The sequence below is a fragment of the Triticum aestivum genome, chromosome 6B (genome assembly GCF_018294505.1).
Source record: "Triticum aestivum cultivar Chinese Spring chromosome 6B, IWGSC CS RefSeq v2.1, whole genome shotgun sequence".
Classification (NCBI taxonomy): domain Eukaryota; kingdom Viridiplantae; phylum Streptophyta; class Magnoliopsida; order Poales; family Poaceae; genus Triticum; species Triticum aestivum.
Window position 1 is genome coordinate 79243830 of NC_057810.1, and position 23175 is coordinate 79267004.

The following is a 23175-nucleotide window of genomic DNA, read 5'->3' on the forward strand; positions in this document are numbered from 1 at the left end:
GTTATGCCCTAGCCCTAACCATATCGGTCCTACCGAGTTGCATGTCGGTCCCACCGAAAACCCTAACGGTCACTAGGTTTACTGAATCGATCAGACCGAGTTTCTTGATTCGGTCGCACCGAGATTGGTAAATTGTGTGTAACGGTTAGATTTTGTGTGGAGGATATATATACCCCTCCACCTCCTCTTCACTCATAGAGAGAGCCATCAGAACAAACCTACACTTCCAACTTACCATTTCTGAGAGAGAACCACCTACTCATGTGTTGAGACCAAGATATTCCATTCCTACCATATGAATGTTGATCTCTAGCCTTCCCCAAGTTGCTTTCCACTCAAATCTTCTTTCCACCAAATCCAAATCCTGTGAGAGAGAGTTGAGTGTTGGGGAGACTATCATTTTAAGCACAAGAGAAAGGAGTTCATCATCAACACACCATTTGTTACTTCTTGGAGTGTGGTGTCTCCTACATTGGCTAGGTGTCACTTGGGAGCCTCCGACAAGATTGTGGAGCTGAAACAAGGAGTTTGTAAGGGCAAGGAGATCGCCTACTTCGTGAAGATCTATCGCTAGTGAGGCAAGTCCTTCGTGGGCGATAGCCATGGTGGGATAGACAAGGTTGCTTCTTCGTGGACCCTTCTTGGGTGGAGCCCTCCGTGGACTCGCGCAGCCATTACCCTTCGTGGGTTGAAGTCTCCATCAACATGGATGTACAATAGCACCACCTATCGGAAACACGACTCAAAAATCACCGTGTCGCCAAATTGCGTTTGAATTCTCCAAACCCTTCCCTTTACATTCTTGCAAGTTGCATGCTTTACTTTCCGTTGCTCATTTACTCTTTGCATGCTTGCTTGATATGTGTTGTTAAACTTGTGCCTAAACTCCACTTAAATTTAGAGAATCTAAAAACTGCTACTTTTAGCACCTAGTGTCTAATCACAACCCCCCCTCTAGACACTTCTTCCTGATCCTCTTAATTGGTATCAGAGCTTTGGTCTCCATTGATTTGGTTTAATCACCATTGGAGGAAAATGGATGAGTCTACTTTGGGGAGTCTTGGACATAGAGTGCCTATACTTGATGGAGAATATTTTCATGAGTGGAAAAATGAGATGCTTGTAATTTTCAATCAATATCATTTGAACAAGTACATTGCTAGTCCTTGTGCACCTCATGTTGATCCTATGCATCCTACCCTTGATGAGTCGATTGACATGATTAGGAATGTGAGAACTGTTGATCTTATCACCAGAGGCTTGCCTAGAAACTTGATTGGAAACTTGCCTACTCTTGACTATGCCTACACTATATGGAAATTTCTTGAGGAACGATTTCCTAATTATTCATTGAAAAATCTAGACGAAATTCGTCATAAGTCTATTGCCTTGAGTAAGATGAATTCCAATGATTCCATGTTTGGTGATCGTCTATTTGAGCTTACAAATCTTATGTGTGCCAAAGGAAATGTTGGATTTATTAGCGATATTATTTCTGAAGCTACTAGACTTCACAAAGGAGATCATTGTCAAACTCATACTAACGAATCACCCTCACTAGGAATTGATCCACCACATGACAATGTTGAACATGGATACTATGATGAGGATGATGATGATGACTTTGATCTCGATGATGCAATGAGACACTTTGGTCTTATGGCAGATCTTCAGGGGTATATGGCAGGAGGAAAGGAATGGGTTCTTGACAGTGGATGTACCGATCACATGACAGGAGATAAAGACATGTTTCGTGAGCTTGCCGAAAATGATGTTCCTCGAAAGTATGTCACTTTCGGTGACAACTCAAAGGGTAAGGTAGTTGGTCTCGGTAAGGTGACCATCTCACATGATAGCTGCATTCAAAATGTCATGCTCATCGAATCTCTTGGCTACAACTTACTTTCAGTATCTAGACTTGCTGATTTCGGTTTCAATGTCCTATTTACTAAAGTAGATTGCCAAGTGTTTCATAGAGACAATCATAAAATGGTCTTTACCGGTATACGTAGAGGTGATCTTTACATTGTTGATTTCACTAAAAAGGCTCAACCTAGAACTTGCTTTATTGCTAAATCTTCAAAAGGTTGGTTATGGCATAGACGATTAGGTCATGTTGGCATTCGAAACCTTGACAAGCTTATTAAATTAAATCATATCATTGGTGTTAACGATGTCATATTTGATAAGGATAGACTTTGCAGTGCTTGTCAAGCTGGTAAACAGGTTGGAGGAAGGCATCCCGTGAAGAACATCATGACCACAAGGAGGCCACTTGAGCTACTTCACATGGATCTCTTCGGTCCCAACGCTTACAAAAGTCTCGGTGGAAATTATTTTGGTCTAGTTATATTTGATGATTTTGCAAGATTTACGTGGGTGTTCTTTCTCGATGACAAATCGCAGGTCTAAAAGATTTTCAAAAACTTCGCTAGGAAGGCTCAAAATCAGTTCGAAGTAAAGATCAAGAAGGTTCGTAGCGACAATGGAACGGAGTTCAAGAACGCAAATGTGGACACCTTTCTTGACGAACAAGGGATTTCACATGAGTTCTCGGCTACGTACACACTTCAACAAAATGGAGTTGTTGAGAGGAAGAACCGGACGCTCATCGAAATGGCAAGAACGATGCTTGACGAGTACAAGACGCCGAAGCACTTTTGGGCAGAAGCGGTTGAGACAGCTTGTCATGGAACAAATTTCTTGTATCTTCACAAGCTACTCGGCAAGACGGCATACGAGCTCCTCACCGGTAACAAACCCCAAGTTGGATACTTTCGAGTATTCGGCTCAAAGTGCTACATTCTTGATAAGCATCGTCGCTCTAAATTTGCTCCTAAGTCTCATGAAGGTTCCTACTTGGCTACGGCTTAAACTCTCACACTTACCGTGTCTACAACAATTTCACCACAAAGGTTGAAGAAACGGGAGATGTGAAGTTTGATGAATCTAAAGGCTCGCAAGTAGAGAAATTGCCAATTGATGTAGGAGACAAAGACCCCTTGGAATCAATCCAAGACTTGTCTATTGGCAAGATTCGTCCAACGGAGGTGAAGGAGAGTAACTCGTCTGTCCAAGTGGAAGCTTCTACCTCACGACAAGGTGAACCAAGAGTTGATACGGAAGCATCCACAAGTGGGACACACCAAGATGAAGAAAACGAGGAAGTACACCAAGAACGTCAACAACCTCCTTCTCCACCACGACAAGAGAACGATAACACCAACAATGAAGAAGGACAAGAAGAAGAAGAAGAAGATGATGAAGAAGATATTCAACCAAGACCGAAGCAAAAGCTTTCACAGGTTTGAGCAAGAATTGCTAAAGACCATCCCGTCGAGAAAATCTACAATGATATCCAAACCAGAAGAATCACTCGCTCTAAAACTCGTTTAGCTAACTTTTTTGAACACTATTGATTCATCTCTAGCATTGAACCTATGAAGGTTGAAGAAGCATTGGAAGATCCGGATTGGATAAATGCTATGCATGAAGAGCTACACAACTTTGAGAGAAATCCAGTTTGGACATTGGTAGAGAAGCCCGACAACAACCACAACATCATCGGTACCAAATGGGTGTTTCGCAACAAGCAAGATGAAGATGGACAAGCAGTTCACAACATAGCATGTCTCGTTGCCCAAGGCAACACACAAGTCATAGGTATGCACTATGGTGAGACTTATGCTCCTGTTGCTAGACTGGAATCCATTCGCATCTTACTTGCCTATCCTAATCACCATGATATCACCTTATACCAAATGGGCATCAAAGTGCTTTTCTAAATGGTGAAATAGAGGAGGAAGTGTATGTTAAAAAACCTCCCGGTTTTATGAATCGTAAGAAACCTAATCATGTTTACAAACTTAGCAAAGCTCTTTATGGTCTTAAACAAGCCCCTAGAGCTTGGTATAAATGCTTGACCAAGTTCCTTATTGAAAAAGGCTTTGAAATTGGAAAAATTGATTCTACACTTTTTACTAAAAGGGTTAATGGAGAATTATTTGTATGCCAAATTTATGTCGATGATATTATATTTGGATCAACTAACCCTCATTTTAGTGAGAAGTTTGGGAAGCTAATGTCAGAAAAGTTTGAGATGTGGATGACGAGTGAACTCAAATTCTTTCTTGGGTTGCAAATCAAGCAAACTAAGGACGGTAATTTTGTCTCTCAAACGAATTACACCAAGGACTTATTCAAGAAGTTCAATATGCAAGAATGCAAAGGTATTTCTACACCCATGCCTACTAGTGGACATCTTGATTTGACCAAAGATGGTGAACCGGTTGATCAAAAGGTTTATCGCTCTATGATTGGTTCATTGTTATACCTATGTGTTTCACGTCCCGATATTATGCTAAGTGTGTGCATGTGTGCATGATATCAAGCTGCACCTAAAGAATGCCACCTTAAGGCCGTGAAAAGGATAGTGAGATATTTAATTCATACGCCAAATTTCGGCATTTGGTATCCTAAGAGGGCCTCTTTCAATCTTGTTGGCTACTCCGACTCGGACTGCCGGTGGCAAGGTTGATAGAAAGTCCACTTCGCGTACTTGTCAATTCCTTGGTAGATCTCTTGTGTCTTGGTCTTCTAAGAAACAAAACTAGGTATCCCTGTCCACCGCCGAAGCGAAATACATTGCCGCTGGTTCATGTTGTGCTCAATTACTTTGGATGACCGAAACTCTTAAAGATTATGGGATATATGTGAAACATGTTCCATTACTTTGTGACAATGAAAGTGCTATCAAGATTGCTCACAATCCCGTGCAACACTCTCGAACTAAGCATATAGAAGTTCTTCATCATTTCATTTGAGATCATGTTGCCAAAGGGGACATCAATCTTAAGCATGTTCGCGCCGAAAAACAATTAGCGGATATTTTCACCAAACCTCTTGATGAGAAAGTGTTTTGCAGGTTGAGAGGTGAATTTAACATCATTGATGCTTCAAACTTGGAGTAGGAACTCAATTTGATACATGCAAGACATGAGCCTATGACTAATCCTTAATATTTCTCTTATGATTATAATCTTACATCTTGGATATATTTGCATCTTGCATGTCATCTAACCCTTGTAGGAACTTGGATGAATGTAAGTCTATGAGACTGCAACTCACTCACATTTTGAGCAATCTCTACATCACCAAGTCTCTACATAATGGTGGTTGAAAACAAGGAAGCACAAGACCATTCAAACATATCCTTTGACAAATTTATTATTGAGTTTCATGATTGTCATTTTAGATATACAAGTGCTCTTCCTTGCAAAAACTAACCCATGTAGGAAGATGGAGTCAAATTTCAAGTGGTGCTCCCAACTCTTGATGAGCTACATCAACCTTGAGCAACCCACACAAGTTGAACTACATGATCACGATCAACACCGCCACCCAAGGTATGTTATTCCATCTTAGAGAAGCTTTACTCCAAGACATGAGTCAAAGCAACTCGACAAGATGTGAATACATCAAGATGCTTAAACAAAAAATGCTAACCCCATTTTAAGCTTAAAGGATGAGTATGACCTATGATCAAGTGATCTCACTTGACTCCTAAGTCAATATACTCTAACATAGGTGACTTTGTCGCCGACCAATTCTAGATGAAGTTCTCGGGTGTTCTTTTCTGTGCTCGTGCATTTGTCTCATGCATATTTGTTTCCACTCTCAAAAAAAAGTTCATCTAGATTTCTTTTAAGTTTCTTCTCGTTTCCTGTCTGTTCTGCATTTTCTGCATCCAATTCATTGCAAATTCTTGTGAGATCTTACTTGTCTAAGTGAGCTGAGGTGACAAATGTTTTCCCTGTCATGAACTCAGTCACACCGGCCTACAATTTTCGGTCCCACTGAAACCTTTTGGTGATACGGAAGAATACAACTCGGTGCCACCGATCTCACTACAGAGAAAAATAGCTTGCCACTTATTTCTGTGATTCTTTTGATCCAGCTCCACTCAATGAATCTTGTCCTCTACCAGCATCACATTTTTCTTTGCTGCTTTGATCTGTGACTCAAGGACCAAACCCATGTGACAACAAATCCAGAAGACCCTTCTTGGAAATTGATATCAAAGGGGGAGAGAGAGATCACATCAAAACTTTATCTATAGAGAGAGATCACATCAATACCTTATCATATCTCTAGGGGGAGAGAATACTCAAGGGGAGAGTAATCTTCAAGGATCCCACATGCTTGGTGTTCAAGAGGAGAGATGATACATGTCTTCTAGAGGGGAAAGACATGTTCATATGTGCTTAGTTGCATTAGCTTTGTTCATTTATTTCATTGAGCTGTGATTTTCTGTTCCCTATCTTCTCCCAGTATCCCATTCTAGATTCAGGGGAGCAATACATAAGGGAAAGGAAATCTTTAAATTCATTGCATATCTTTGCCTTTGGGGACATGTCTAATCCAATGTGGTACTTGGTACTCACTCTCTACATGTCATCCCAGTCTTGGTATTCTTGTGGTTTGCTCTGGCTAGTAGATGCATCTGTGTTGTCTAACCTCTTTTTCACAGGTTCATTTCACCCTAAGCCAACTCAAGACCACAAGGTAAGTATATGCATCACCGTCATGTGTATGAGGAATTCTTGCTGATGTACATACTGTTTGTAAGAAGGACTCATGAGCATGAAGGTACTTTTTCCAAAATTCTTCGCTCTGATGCATATAGCCAAGATACATGTAACACATTGCCTACTCCGTCATGCTTATGCATTCACATGCTCCTATATTCCATATTCACATGCTTGCATACATGTAGGGGGAGCCTATGCTTGTTACATGTCTTTCCAGAGCTTTACTTGTTATTCTTGTTATCCTCTATCTAAAGCTTTGATGTATGTTGTCATCAATTACCAAAAAGGGGGAGCTTGAAAGCACAAGTGCTCCCTAGGGGATTTTGGTAATTAATGTCAACATATCTCTTGTTGGACTAACACTTTTATCTAGTATGTTTTCAGATAAGTTCAACAATGAAGTGGCATGGACTAAAGGATGAGGAACCCCTTCAAGATGCTAAGGATAAAAGGATTGGCTCAAGCTTCAATCTCTAGACTCTACATTTTATATTTTAGTGATCCAAGATCACATTGAGTCTATAGGATAAGCCAATACTATCAAGAAGGGATGAGGTGTTGCTTAATGAGGTTCTTGCTTCATAGTGCTTAGTGATATGCTCCAAAACCCTCAACTACTTTCCCACGTCCACATATGACCTATACCTAAAGTCCAACTCGGCCCCACCGATTCTTTCTATCCGGCGCCACCGAATTCAGATGTCATAGCCACTGCCACAAACCCTAGGCAAATCGTTACATTGCATGCAGAAACCGAATGAGACCTTGAGAGATTATATACAGAGGTGGACAACTCTGCATCACACAGTGGAGAATGTATCTGATCACCAAGCGGTCTGTGCCTTCAAGGAAGTCATTCGTTACAGAGAGCTTAATCTGAAGTTCGGTCGGACCGGAGATATGTCTCTGGCCCGAATGACGGAGATTGCCACCAAATATGCTAACGGAGAAGAAGAAGACCGACTCCGGAGCGGTAAGGACAAGTCAGTCGCCCAAGACACCAGAGGTGGGAATTCCAGTCGGAAGCACAAGCGAAAGGCTAAAACTGCAGGCCCTACTGAGGCAGCAAAGTTAAACTAGGGAAAGTTCAAAGGGAAGCCCAAGGGGCCCTGGAACCCTAAGAAAATGAACGATCAAGATGGAAATGATATACTTGATTTGTTGTGTCATATACACACTAAGAAAGATGAAGAGGGGAATCTGATTCTCCCCAAGCATACCACTCGACAGTGTCGGCTCTTGATTCAAAGTTTCCAGAAGAAAGGTCAGCCTAGTGAAAAAGAAAAAGAATCTGATAAGGAAGAAGACAAGGAAGAGGATGAGGACGGTTTCCCCAATGTAAATACCACTTCGATGATTTTTGATGATGTCGAGAGCAAAAGTCGACTGAAAGTGATCAATAGGGAAGTGAACATGGTTGCTCCGGCAACAAATACATACTTGATGTGGTCAAAAAACCATTAACATTCGACCAGTCCGATCACCCAGCACACATTGCTACCCCTTAACATCAAGCATTGGTGGTCGACCCAGTCGTTGGGACCACTCGACTGACCAAGGTTTTGATGGATGGTGACAGTGGTCTGAATATCCTGTATGGTGAGACCCTTAAAGGGATGGACATCCCGATGTCCAAGCTCAGTGAAAGCAACATGCGATTCCACGTTGTCATCCTAGGAAAGAAAGCCGATTCACTCGGTCAGATCACTCTTGATGTGGTTTTCGGCGATGAGAAGAATTATCGCAAGGAGAAGTTGACCTTTGAGGTAGCGGATTTCAAAAGTGCGTACCATGCCATAACGACACTCAAAGAGTACCAATACAAGTTCACTCGACAACTTCTGAATCGATCAAGGCGACTGAAATGAAGCCGAAGTTCCAACATAGACCTCAAATCCAGCATGAATATTCGTGAAGAAGAAAAGTCAAGGCGGAACCAACTTCAACCTTCTTTTTTCGCTCGGACCTCAACCCATTCGGGGCCTAATGACGATGCCATAGACCTAGGGTAGGGTCATAGACTTGACCTATACGCCCTACCCAGAGTCACTACCCTAGAGTCAAGGACATTCAAGATATAGCAAGGGGTACAGACTGAAGCCATCGACTGCAATCCAGTCGACCAATCACCTCACTCGGGTACCCCCAAAGTCACTCGACCAAGATGAAGCCATTCGACCAGACAAGAAACCACTCGGAGTACGGAAGACCTAGAGTCACTCAGGATGGCAACGGTCAAGAGTTCACTCCGTAGTCTTAAAGATCATTAAATACACTTTATAGCTGGCGTTACCAGTAATGCCTTGTCTGAATGTACATTGAACCCCTGTAATGGAGGTGGGTTGGGGTCCTGGTGCACTCTATATAAGCCACCCCCTCCTCTGGGACAAGGGTTCTCACCCCCTATAACATACACACCATATTCCCGTCGACCGCCTCAGGGCACCGAGACCTAGGGCTTTTACCTCCTCCGAGAGGGGCCTGAACTCGTAAACTCGTGTGTACAACCTCGCCGTGGCTAGGGCCTCGCCTCCTCATACGTACCCCCTATTCTTACTGTCAGACATAGTACCACGATGATACGTCTTCAAGGTATCTATAATTTTTGATTGTTCCATGCTATTATATTACCTATTTTGGATGTTTATGGGCTTTACTTTACACTTTTATATCATTTTTCGGACTAACCTAATAACCGTAGGCCCAGCCCATATTGCTGTTGTTTTTGAGTATTTTAGTGTTTCAAAGAAAAAGAATATCAAACGGAGTCCAAACGGAATGAAACATTCGGGAGCATGATTTTTGGAACGAACGTGATCCAGAGGACTTGGAGTGCAAGTCAAGAAGCTCCCGAGGTGGCCATGAGGGTGGAGCCCCCCCCTACTTGGTGTGCCCTCCTGTCTCCTGGGCCCCTCGGGCGTCCACCGACGTACTTCTTCCTCCTATATATACCCATGTACCCCGAAACCATCAAATAAGATGACGAAAGTTATTTCCACCACCGTAACCTTCTGTATCCGTGAGATCCCATTTTGGAGTCGTCGCCGGCGCTCTACCGGAGGGGGAATCCACCATGGAGGGCCTCTACATCAACTGCAAGGCCTCTCCGATGAGTTGTGAGTAGTTTACCATAGACCTTCGGGTCCATAGTTATTAGCTAGATGTCTTCTTCTCTCTTTTTGATTCTCAATACAAAGTTCACCTTCCTCTTCTTGGAGATCTATTCGATGTAACTCTTTTTGCGGTGCGTTTGTCGAGATCCGATGAATTGTGGGTTTATGATCAAGTTTATCTATCAGAAATATTTGAATCTCCTCTGATGTCTTTTATGTATGATTAAGTTATCTTTGCAAGTCTCTTCGAATTATCGGTTTGGTTTGGCCTTCTAGATTGATCTTTCTTGCAATGGGAGAAGTGCTTAGCTTTGGGTTCAATCTTACGGTGTCCTTTCCTGGTGACAGCAGGGGCAGCAAGGCACGTATTATATTGTTGCAGTCGAGGATAAAAAGATGGGGTTTATATCATATTGCATGAGTTTATCCCTCTACATCATGTCATCTTTCTTAATGCGTTACTCTGTTCTTATGAACTTAATACTCTAGATGCATGCTGGATAGCGGTCGATGTGTGGAGTAATAGTAGTAGATGCAGGCAGGAGTCGGTCTACTTGTCACGGACGTGATGCCTATATACATGATCATGCCTAGATAATCTCATAATTATTCGATTTTCTATCAATTGCTCGACGGTAATTTGTTCACCCACCGTAATACTTATGCTATCTTGAGAGAAGCCACTAGTGAAACCTATGTCCCCCGGGTCTATCTTTTATCATATAAGCTTTCAATCTAGTTTTATTTGCATCTTTACTTTTCCAATCTATATCATAAAATACCAAAAATATATTTATATTATCATATCATCTCTATCAGATCTCACTTTCGCAAGTGGTCGTGAAGGGATTGGCAACCCCTTTATCGTGTTGGTTGTGAGTTCTTTGTTTGTTTGTGTAGGTGCATGGGACTTGTGAGGAGCCTCCTACTAGATTGACACCTTGGTTCTCAAAAACTGAGGGAAATACTTATGCTACTGTGCTGTGATACGTCTCCAACGTGTCTATAATTTTTGATTTTTCCATGCTATTGTATTACCTGTTTTGGATGTTTATGGGCTTTATTTTACACACTTATATCATTTTTGGGACTAACCTATTAACCGGAGGCCCAGCCCATATTGTTGTTTTTTTGCCTATTTCAGTATGTCAAAGAAAAGGAATATCAAATGGAGTCCAAACGGAATGAAACCTTCGGGAGCGTGATTTTTGGAATGAACGTGATCCGGAGAACTTGGAGTGCAAGTCCTGAAGCAAACGAGGCGGCCAGGAGATAGGAGGGTGTGCCCACCCCTCCTGGGCGTACCCCCTGTCTCCTAGGCGCCTCGAGCGGCCACCAACGTACTTCTTCCTCCTATATAAGCCTACATACCCCAAAAACATCCAGAGAGCCACGGAGGAAATATTTCCGCCACTTTAACCTTCTGTATCCACGAGATCCTCCTACTCGATTTCCGCCACGGATTTGTGTAGGTTCATGGGACTTGTGTGGAGCCTCCTACTGGATTGATACCTTGGTTTTCAAAAACTGAGGGAAATACTTACGCTACTGTGCTGCATCACCCTTTCCTCTTCAAGGAAACCAACGCAAGCTCAAGACGTAGCAAGAAGGATTTCTGGCGCCGTTGCCGGGGAGGTCTTTGCTCAAGTCAAGACATACCAAGTACCCATCACAAACTCATCTCCCTCGCATTTACATTATTTGCCATTTGCCTCTCGTTTTCCTCTCCCCCACTTCACCCTTGCCGTTTTATTCGCCCTCTCTTTCCCAATCTCCTCTCTTTTCCGCTTGCCTTCTTCTCCTCTCTCTTTCGCTTGCCTTTTTCTGGTTGCTCGTGTGTTAGATCGTTTACCTTGTCATTATGGCTAGTCCTACTATCCTTGTTATCACTCCTGAACATGAAATCCTCAATTTTAAGCAAAGGGAGGGAGAAAATTTAAAAGATGCTTGGCATAGAATTTGCAATGCTCAAAATAAATCCACTAGCAAGCTTTCTACTTCCATTCTTCTTCGCATTTTTTATGTAGGCATTACTCCTTGGAATAGATGCGTTCTTGATACCGTTACTGCAGGGCATTTCTTGAGTAGCCATATGTTTGATGCTTGTAATGCTATGTTAGATTTGTTTGGCCCACCACCTCTCTTGGTTAATGGAATAGTTTTAACTTTAGAACATGTGATGTAGCGGCTTGAGATTATTGAAAATAAAATTTCCACTGTTGAGTTAATTGAAAATTTGGGTAAAAAGATTCATAATCAGATTACCCAATACGGATCTAGGGTTGGAGTTACTTTGAAAAATCTTAAAGAGAAAGAACCTATAGTTAATGAAAAAATAGATCTAGATTCTGCAAGAATCAGTAAACTTGAGGATATCATTACTAACTTAGGTTCCATGTCTTCTTCCATGAAAAACACTCCAAAAACCCCCTACCAAAACTGCCAAGTTTATTTATGTTCCTAAAAATAAGGGTGAACCTTCTAGTAAGGGAGACGCGGATCTCAAATCCATAAGTGTTCATCCCAATCGTCTCTCTATCGTTAAGGAACCTTTTTTCTACAAATAAATTTCTTGAATTTTTGCCTAAAAATTTAATCTTTGCTAAAAGGGACAAACCCCTAAAGATTATAAGTGCTATATTGAGGAATGAAGTGCCAAAGATGACACTACTTAGATCTATCTTCGCTTTTATGCCTAGCTAGGGGCGCTAAACAATAGCGCTAATTGGGAGGCAACCCAATTTTCTCTGTGTTTTTTTGTTTTTGTTCCTGTTTAGTAATAAATTTTGCATCTACTTTCTGTTTAGATGTTTTTTCATGTTTTAATTAGTGTTTGTGCCAAGTAGAACCTATAGGATAACCTATGATGATAGTTGATTTGATTCTGTTGAAAAACAGAAACTTTGCACTCACGAGAAACAATTCAATAAATCACAGGAACGAGCTTTTGCATTGATTCTTTTTGCTGCTGTTCAATAAATAAATTGTTTAGGACGTCCAATTTTGGTAGGAGTTTTAAAGTTCCAGAAGTTTGCGTTAGTTATAGATTACTACAGACTGTTCTGTTTTTGACAGATTCTGTTTTTTGAGTGTTGTTTGCTTATTTTGATGCATCTATGGCTAGTATTAAGTGGTATGAACCATAGAGAACCTGGAATACAGTAGGTTAACACTAATATAAATAAAGAATGAGTTCATTACAGTACCTAATGTGGTGGTTTTGTTTTCTTTCACTAACGGAGCTTATGAGATTTCCTGTTGAGTTTTGTGTTGTCAAGTTTTCAAGTTTTGGGTAAAGATTTGATGGACTATGGAATAAGGAGTGGCAGAAGCCTAAGCTTGGGAATGCCCAAGGCACCCCAAGATATTCAAGAATAGCCAAAAGCCGAAGCTTGGGGATGCCCCAGGAAGGCATCCCCTCTTTCGTCTTCGTTCATTGGTAACTTTACTTGGAGCTATATTTTTATTCGCCACATGATATGTGTTTGGTTTAGAGCGTCGTGTATTATATTAGTCTTTGCTTTTTAGTTTACCACAATCATCCTCTCTGTAACACACCTTTTGGGAGAAGCCTACATGATTGAAATTTATTAGAATACTCTATGCGCTTCACTTACATCTTTTGAGCTAGATAATTTTTGCTCTAGTGCTTCACTTATATCTTTTCACTAATACAGAACCAGCCTTTAGTGCCGGTTCGTAACGGTCTTTAGTGTCGGTTTGCCAACCGGCACTAAAGAGTGGGGACTAAAGCCCCCCCCCCCCGCCCCCTTTAGTACCGGTTCATCACAAATCGGCGCTAAAGTGACACCACGTGGCACGAGCCAGGCCCGTGTGCGCGTAGGACATTAGTACCGGTTGGTAACACCAACCGGTACTAAATGTTTGGGGGGGTTTGGCTTTGTTTTCCATTCATTTTTTTGTTTGCTGGTATTTCACGATACTACAAATTGTACACATTATGCATATATATAAATAGATTTTCTCTTACGTAGAACCGCATATATATATAAATATATTTCATCGAATGTCTCACAACCAACACCATTAATTATTCACACATACATATGTATATGCATATACAATTTCTCCTACATGTTGCTTTGGTGCCTCTGGAGCACGATAACAAGTGGTTCATGGGGGCGGTAGCGGGTAATAGTATTCTCCTTTGGGATCTATGACCTGGTCGAGCAAAAATCCGGCTATTTAATCTTGAAGTGCTAGTATGCGCTCCGCTGGTAGGAGCTTATCCCGCACCTCTCTGAACTTGAGGATATCAATATGCATGTGTATTAGTTGTGTGACTAGATATCGATAATGGTGTGAATAGTGTTCGGACAAACGTACCCAGTCCTGTCTATTAGATCTGCTCCTTTCGGACGCCATCATGCGAATGTTCTCGCAAACGTAGAATGCACACAGATCATTCCCCGCCGCTTGCTTCAGGGCCTTTACGAGAATGGAATTGAATCAGATAATGAATAATCAAGCATGATAATTAATTAATGATATTGAAACAAGAATTAAAGGGATGGCAGCTAGCTAGTACTACTTAATTACTTACCTTTGGTCGATGCCAAAACAACTTTTTTGCCCATTTGCCTGGAGTCACCTTGATGAACTTTGCCCATGCCCTGCCCGCTGGCAAAGAAAATTAATATAGGGGTTATTAAATAGTTCAAATCAGGAAATGACGAACTAATAATAGGCCGAGATATAGTTAATAATGATTGAAATTGCCTGTTGACAATCCCCTTCATGATGGTGTAGTCTTTATCTTCTTTAGGTAGTGAGTCCATTAATTCAACTCTTCCTTCCTCAACTTTAATGTCTAACAAGATCCAGTGCCAAATGCATGCGCACACGTTTGCATGTCTTAATTAAGCGGGCATGTGCATAAAATTAATGAACTAACATAAACCGTATACACTTAATTATTAACATCTAACTAGCTAGTAAGCAAAAACAGAATTTGTATTACAAGACAGTGTGACTGACATGAAGTTGTAAGGAAGTAGTATATCTTCATTGGTATTGAGGCGCTTCAAGAACTCTAGCATGCTTTCCTCTACACCAGCTTGATAAACTGGAAGATTCCATATGTACTTATTAATGGTATTTGGGTCAAAGAAACCAATGCCATAGCTTCCAGATTGTTTCATTTCATACATCTTCATCCTGCATATAATACCACAGAAAAGAATATAGTGAGGATAATTACATGTAATGATTGATCAAAATTATCACTACATAGCTAGCTTGAGACTTAAATTACAGAAAGAAATCACTTATAGACAATAGAAACTGACGATAGACTTGTAGAGTGCGTCTTGATTGTATAACTGAAATAGTTCTGAATACTCAACGGCCAGAGCTTTCTCATGGTAGTAATGCTCATGCTTGACATTCACCATGAGGGACTCTCGATTGGAAATCTTGGTAATGTTCATTGAGGGAGTCCTGGATTAGGGGGTGTCCGTATGGCCGGACTATGACCTTTGGCCGGACTCCCGGACTATGAAGATACAAGATTGAAGACTTTGTCCCGTGTCCGGATAGGACTTTCCTTGGCGTTGAAGGCAAGCTTGGCGATACGATATGTAGATCTCCTCCCATTGTAACCGACTCTGTGTAACTCTAGCCCTCTCCGGTGTCTATATAAACCGGAGAGTTTTAGTCCATAGGACGACCAACAATCATACCATAGGCTAGCTTCTAGGGTTTAGCCTCTCTGAACTCGTGGTAGATCAAATCTTGTACTACCCATGTCATCAATATTAATCAAGTAGGAGTAGGGTTTTACCTCCATCGAGAGGGCCCGAACCTGGGTAAAAACATCGTGTCCCTTGTCTCTTGTTACCATCCGCCTAGACGCAAAGTTCGGGACCCCCTACCTGAGATCCGCCTGTTTTGACACCGACATTGGTGCTTTCATTGAGAGTTCCTCTGTGTCGTCACCTTTAGGCCCGATGGCTTCTTCGATCATCAACCACGACATGGTCCAGGGTGATACTTTTCTCCCCGGATAGATTTTCGTGTTCGGCGGCTTTGCACTGCGGGCCAATTCGCTTGGCCATCTGGAGCAGATCGAAAGCTACGCCCCTGGCCATCAGGTCAGATTTGGAAATTTGAACTACACGGCTGACATCGTCGGGACTTGATCTTCAACGGATTCAAGCCACAGCAGAGCACGCCGCACTGTCATGAAGGGCATGATCTAGCTCTGCCGCCGGACAGCGTCTAGAGCGCCGCTCAGGCGTCCGCTCTGACCCTAAGCTCGGAGCCAACTGCGCCAATCGGGGACGGATGGTTGGACGCCGCCTCGGGGGCTGCAATCTCTACGGCGATCGAGCCGAATACCAGCCTTGTCCTTCGTGAAGCTTGTGACTCCAAGGTGCTGGACTCCTTTCCGGACTCCGCACCGCTTTCGATCGAACTCAATTGGGCTCCGATCATGGAGTTCACCGCCGCGGACATCTTCCAGCACTCGCCCTTTGGTGACATCCTGAATTCACTAAAGTATCTCTCTCTATCAGGAGAGCCCTAGCCGGACTATGGTCAGCAAGGTTGGCATGCGGATGACGAAGAAATTCAAAATCCACCCACCACCCACTTTGTAGCCATTGTCGATGATTTAACCGACATGCTCGACTTCGACTCCGAAGACATCGACAGTATGGACGCCGATGAAGGAGACGAACAAGAACTAGCGCCTATAGGGCACTGGACAACCACCTCATCTCACGATGTATACATGGTGGACACAGCTAGAAGAAACAAAGACGAGGATCAAAAGGGCGCAACGAGGGATCATTCCCTCGAGAAGCAATCAAAGCGGCAGCGGAAACGCCCCGCCAAACCCCACCTCGACAGAGATCCAGCCATAGAGCAGGATGAACCGGCGGACAACGAACATACCATCGAGAAAACCGTCCGAACATGGCAACTCGGATGAACAAACCAAACACCCCATCCCCGGCGAAGCTAATAGTCCGGACGACCTCACGCCGGACAAATTGCCGGAGAAGAATAACCTCCACCAAAGACTCGTCGCCATGGCACGTAGCCTGAAAAAGCAGAAGCGGAAGCTCAAAATAGCGGAAGATGCACTCATAATCATATGGGACAGAGTACTCAACACCGCACAAAAGTACGACGACAGTCACCACACAAAGAGCTATCCGACGCGAAAATTACTACCGAAATTTGACGAGGAGGCCTTAGAGTCCCCACGGTCTAGAAACAAGGAAGCCACCAGGTCGGATAGACGACCCCATGACCGACTTCGAGCGGCAAAGGGTGCCACGCTCAATCCGGCGCGAGATCCGCACAAGGATTCGCATCAAAAAGACGGCCCAACTAGATCCATCTACGGGCCAAGAAAGAAAGCTCTAGTAAGTAATGCAATGCAACAAATATCTGAACATCGCGGCACACCCAAATACAGGGGCGCCGCACATCCCCTATGTTTGACCAATGAGGTGCTGGACCATGAATTTCCAGCGGGGTTCAAGCCCGTAAGCATAGAGGTTTACGACGGAGCAACAGACCCTGGATTCTGGATTGAGGATTATATCCTCCACATAAACATGGCTAGAGGAGATGACCTCCATGCCATAAAATACCATAGGAAGTTGGGAAGAGCTCGAGGATGCTTTTCGGGAAAATTTTCAAGGGACCTATGTCCGACCTCCGGATGCACACGATCTAAGCCATATAACTCAATAACCCGGAGAGTCAGCCCGGAAACTCTGGAACAGATTTCTTACTAAAAAGAATCAATAGTCGACTGTTCGGACGCCGAGGCCTTAGCAGCTTTCAAACATAGCGTTCGAGACGAATGGCTCGCCAAACACCTCAGCCAAGAAAAGCCAAGAACAATGGCCGCATTGACGAGCCTCATGACCCGCTTTTGCGCAGGAGAGGATAGCTGGTTGGCAAGAAGCATCACCAACAACCCAAGTACATCTGAAGCTAGAGATGAAAACAGGAAACCACGCCATAACAAGGAACGGCGCCGGTTCAAGGAGAACAGCCCGAAGAGCGCGAGTCAACGCTGGATTCAAAAGCTCTCGGCAGAATCAGAAAAAGCCGCCCCCAAAGATGACAGGGACGAGCTATCTAACCTCAACAAAATCTTGGACAAAATATGTCAAATCCACAGTACTCCCGGGAGGCTGGCAAACCATACCCACAGAGATTGTTGGGTCTTCAAGCAATCCGGCAAACTGAACGCCGAACACAAGGGGCTCGACATACCAAGCGAGGATGACAACGAACCCCATAGGCAGAACACCGGAGAACAAAAGCATTTCCACAAGAAGTCAAAATAGTAAATTCACATCATGTGACAAAAGGGAAAAGCAGAGTGGCGCCTATGGAGATACACGCCATACGGCCCGTCCCAGAGGAGTCCCACCACTGGTTGTTACAACCAATCACCTTCGACCATCAGGATTACTCTAGAGGTGTCCGGAACGCAGGCTGGACTGCCTTGGTCTTAGATCCGATAATTGACGGACTCCACTTTACACAAGTCCTAGTGGACGGCGACAGTGACCTAAACCTACTAAATCAGGACACAGTCGGCAAAATGGGGTTAAACCCAGCAATAATCCGCCATGGCAACACTTCCTTTCAAGGGGTCACGCCAGGCCCAGATACCCATTGTATGGGTTCCCTCTCGTTAGAAGTTATGTTTGGCTCCCGCGACAACTTCCAAAGCGAAATGCTTACCTTCCACATCGCCCCATTCATAAGTCGCTATCAAGCGCTACTGGGACGCGAAGCCTTCGCCCGCTTTAACGCGATAACGCATTATGCATCCCTTACACTCAAAATGCCCGGTCCACGAGGCATCATCTCATTAACGGGAAATACCAAGTGTTCCTCGTGCACGGAGGATAGTGCGGCCGCCTTGACAGCCGCACACCAATCCATCTTTACTAGTTATAGCACCTAAACAGGTCGTTAAGGACCCCGGACATGGCTCGACGAGTCCGGCCTAAACATACAAAGGCTCAGTAGCAGCATACCCCTGTACAAGGGGCTTTGTGCATTTACACCAGGAGACAATAAAGCTCAATCCTACCCATCTTTCTGTATTATACTTTGTTTATTTTACACACAAATTTTTTGCACGATTGTTTTCCACTAAGTTCCTCTCTTTTGCAGACGAACACCGTGCTACACCCGTCCAGGATACGGCACAACAGAGACACAGGCACGGACGTGCAGTGGGGACCCGTTTCAAGGATTCTTTTCAGATTAAGACCCTGCGTAAACCTTTTTTACTATCTCTTGTTAATAACATCCCCTGGTATTTTGCTATAACCGAAGAGGAGGCTGGCGTCTTGGCATGTGGCCACGCCACAATTTTGCACGTACCTGGACACAAGGGGCTTTTGTTCAGCCCGTTTTCATAAAGACCGAATACCTTAGGGAGTGTTCAGCGTCGCGAGTTTGGCCTTATATGCATCAGCTCCGAATCATGTCTTTGGTCAAATGTTGGGTTTGCCCGGCTCCTGTGTTTTGCTGCCTTACGTTCCGCTCTATCGGCTAAGGCAGCACTAGGAGAACTACTGCGATTGTGCCCCGGTTCGGCCAGGCGAGCACCTCAGTAGAGAAAGCCGAAAACTGACTGTCAGGATATAGCGAGAGACTGGTCAACCACTCGATGACTAAACGGAGTCTTTAGGATTCCTCCGCATTAACGAAGGGCCATTTCCCGGTCAAGCACATACGCGCCCCGAATTCGGGAGAGGGCAGTGCCCCTAGGGGCTATTCAGTAGCCCCACTGTCAAACTCCTATGGCTAAGTGAAAGTGATAAAGCATTATAGTCCGGTTGCCTAGTTCACTGCGCTATCACATCCTTTATAGGACCAAGACATTGGATCAAGTGTGAAAACGCGCCTTCTGCGAACACCCCCGCATTATATGCGTGGGGGCTGAAGCCAACGACTGCCATCTTTCAGGTTATATACACATATACATTAACGGCCGCACAGAGGTATTTTAATTCTTGAAAGCACAAGTATAAAAAGCTTTTATATTCCATCAATACATTGTTTTACAATAGCACATGTTATTCGAATACAACATCCTTCGAGCACTGCGTCTCTATTAAACAAGCGCCCTGTAGAACGTCCTCAAAGTAGTGCTTGGCAGGTACTTGGCTTTCGTCCGAATCCTGGGATGCAACAACGGGCAAGAGCCATCCGTGCACCCTCTATGCACGCCAACCTCTTCATTGCATCAACATGCGGCACCGAACCAAGGAACTGCTGCACCAAGCTAAAATAACTCTTGGGCTTTGGCGCTTCCGGCCACAGACGACTCATGATGTACCTCATGGCGAGTCCGGATAACCTGTTCAGCTCTGCCCAAGCGGCCAAACGGTCGGATACCGAAAGTGGGTGCTCTGGTTTGTGGAACTGCGACCAAAAAAGTTCTTCCAAATCATGGTCACCTAGACCTCGGAAGTGTTCGGTCGCGTCTGCGGAACTCGCCGCCAAATCCAGATAAGCATTCGCTGCACTCCACTTCCGGTATAACGGAGCATACTTCGGATCCCCGAACTTCATCCAGCCGCGATATCTCTGGCCTGACGTAGCTCCTCCTTCATAGCTCTCATTACAGAGCGAGTGTCCTTGGCTTCGGCAGTGACCTTTTCTAGGTCCTTCTGTGCCACCCTACCTTCTTTTTCAAGAAGCTTACAACGGTCGGCAGCATCCTTCAATTTTATAGCCATCTCGGCTATTAATTTCTTGCTCTGTCAGTGAGCAGCCTGTTCGGCATTTAGCTCTTCAGCCGCTTCAATGGAAGCCGCATCACTTTTCCTCGCTTGCTCCTTGGCTCGGGCAAGTTCCGCCCGAAGGCTCTCCACGGCAGCGGCACCATCTGCATTACGCACATATGTTATAAGGTACGAGCATCAAGCCCCTCTTACCAAGACGTTACATACGTTGTGCCTCGTCTAGCCGCTCATTCACAAGCGCGATGTCGGCATCTGCCACGTCAAGTTGCCGCTTTAGCTCGGCAAATTCATCAGTCCGGCTAGCCACCGAACACCTCGCCACCTACATAGGAAAGGCGACATATTACACCTGGGATTAGGATCCTCTATGCACCGTCATTTTTGACAACACACCGAGTCTCAGGGGCTACTATTTATACAGGGCGCATTTTATATATGCGGCTCTATCAAAAGGTACATCTTTTCATGTACCTCAAAACCTGTCAGTAAACTCCTGGCGGCCTTGTACAATCCTCTATCCGCGGATGAAATCCTTCTAATCACCGTGTTCATCAACACACGGTGTTCTTCTGAGATAGACGCTCGCCCGACCAGATCCTTCAGCCCCTCCGACCGTGCACCAAAAGGTGCCGGACTAGTCCAACGACCCTCTTCGAGGTCCGGATTTGGATAAACCCTCCGAGACGAAACCTCAGAGTCGCCCGCCTCACAAGACGGTACAGCTGGGGAGGCGTTTCACTCTCCATCATCTCCGGACGAAGATCCCCTGAAGACGAGCTCTGCTAAGAAGGGTTGAGATCCAAACTGCAAGCTAAAATTTTGGTTATCTTCCTCAGAAATAAAACAGGGATGTCACTCATTTTGAAACCCCTCTCTTTACTTACGGCTCGGTGGAGAGCTAATCCCCTTGGGGGCGCAACGCGGTTGGGGCATTCTTCGGTGCCGGACCCTCTGATGAAGATTCCTTCCCCCGCTTTGAGGCTATCGCCTTCGGGTCTTCAGAGGCGGTCCTTTTCTTTCCCTGGTTAGGGGAATTCTCGATTCTCCCCTTCCTAATAGCCTCCTTCTCGGCGGCGGTAGCTTATTGGTTCCCCTCTTCGCCTTCTTCTTAAGGCGCAATCTCCAGCATCCTGGTCAACACGGGATCCGGCGTAGTCTCAGGGAGGAGGGCCGGGCACCTGATAAGCTTTGCTTTCGCTGTCCACTCCTGTTCAAAGGATAGCTCTTTTAAAGGGCAATTTTATAAACATACGGATAGCGTGTCCGAATACAGGGCTACTTACTTGAGTATCCGGGCGATTGCAGCTCATACCTACGTCCTCGGACGAGTCCGAACACATTGCTTGTGATCCGAAGAAAAAATTATACATCTCCGTGGGCGTCCTGCCCATAAAATGTCGGAGTAATCGCGGTCCCTCTGGATTAAATTCCCACAGGCGGAGAGGGCGACGTTTGCAGGGCAGTGTGCGGCGAATCAGCATAACCTGCGCCACTATGGCCAAGTTGATATCTCTTTCTAGGAGATCTTGAATGCGGCCCTGTAGCAAGGGCACGTCCTTGGACGGCCTCCAGTTAAGCCCTTCATTGACCCATGACGCTAGCTGTGGTGGGGGACCCGAGCGAAAGGTAGGCGGCGCCACCCATGTGGTGCCCCTAGGGGCTGTGATGTAAAACCACTCCCGTTGCCATAAGCCGAACTCCTCTTGGAAAGAGCCCTCGGGCCATGGAGCATCGGCAATCTTGCTTATAATAGCACCTCCGCACTCAGCGTGCTGCCCCTCAATCATCTTCGGTTCTATCTTGAAGGTTTTAAGCCACAGCCCGAAGTGAGGAGTAACATGGAGGAAGGCCTCGCACACGACAATGAACGATGAGGTTTGGAGGATGGACTCCGGAGCTAAGTCATGAAATTCCAGCCCGTAATAAAACATGAGCCCCCTCACGAAGGGGTCAATCGGGAAGCCTAGCCCTCGAAGGAAGTGAGATGTGAACACCACACTCTCACCGGGCTGGGGAGTGGGAACAGCATGCCCTTGAGCAGGTAGCCTATGTGAGATTTCACCAGTCGGATACCGGGCATCTCTCAGCTTGCGCACGTCTTCTTCCGTAACAGAGGAAGGCATCCACCGACCTTGGAGGTCTGAGCCGGACATCATCGAAGGTCTGAAGCGTCTGGATCTAGAGCTTTGGGTGTTGGAACTCGAGGCGAGAGGCGGGTTTGATTGGATAGAAAATAAGGAGTCGAGCCTTGGTCTCTTTATAAAGAGGTTGAATACCAAGAGCCCTCCCCGTGACCGTTTGGGACTCACCTTCAATTAAGAAGTCATACCAATGGCACGGTTGGGTTACCCACGCCCGTATTGATGAGAATCCCGAAATAAGGGGACACAATCTCTGCTTTGACAAGACGTGCCAAGGAAACACTAGTAGAAAATAGGGCTTTCGTCCAGGCCTGTTTAGCCCATTAGTCACGGTTCAATCCAGAACCGGGACTAATGTGAGCATTTATCCCGGTTCGTGCGGCTAAGGCATTAGTCCCGGTTCACCTGTGCCCTTTAGTCCCGGTTTGTGCCTCAAACCGGGACTAAAGGGTGCGATGCCCATTAGTCCTGGTTCATGCCTCAAACCGGGACTAAAGAGTAGACCTTTAGTCCCGGTTTGAGGCACGAACCGGGACTAATGGGGTTGAGAGCTTTAGTCCCAGTTCATGCCACG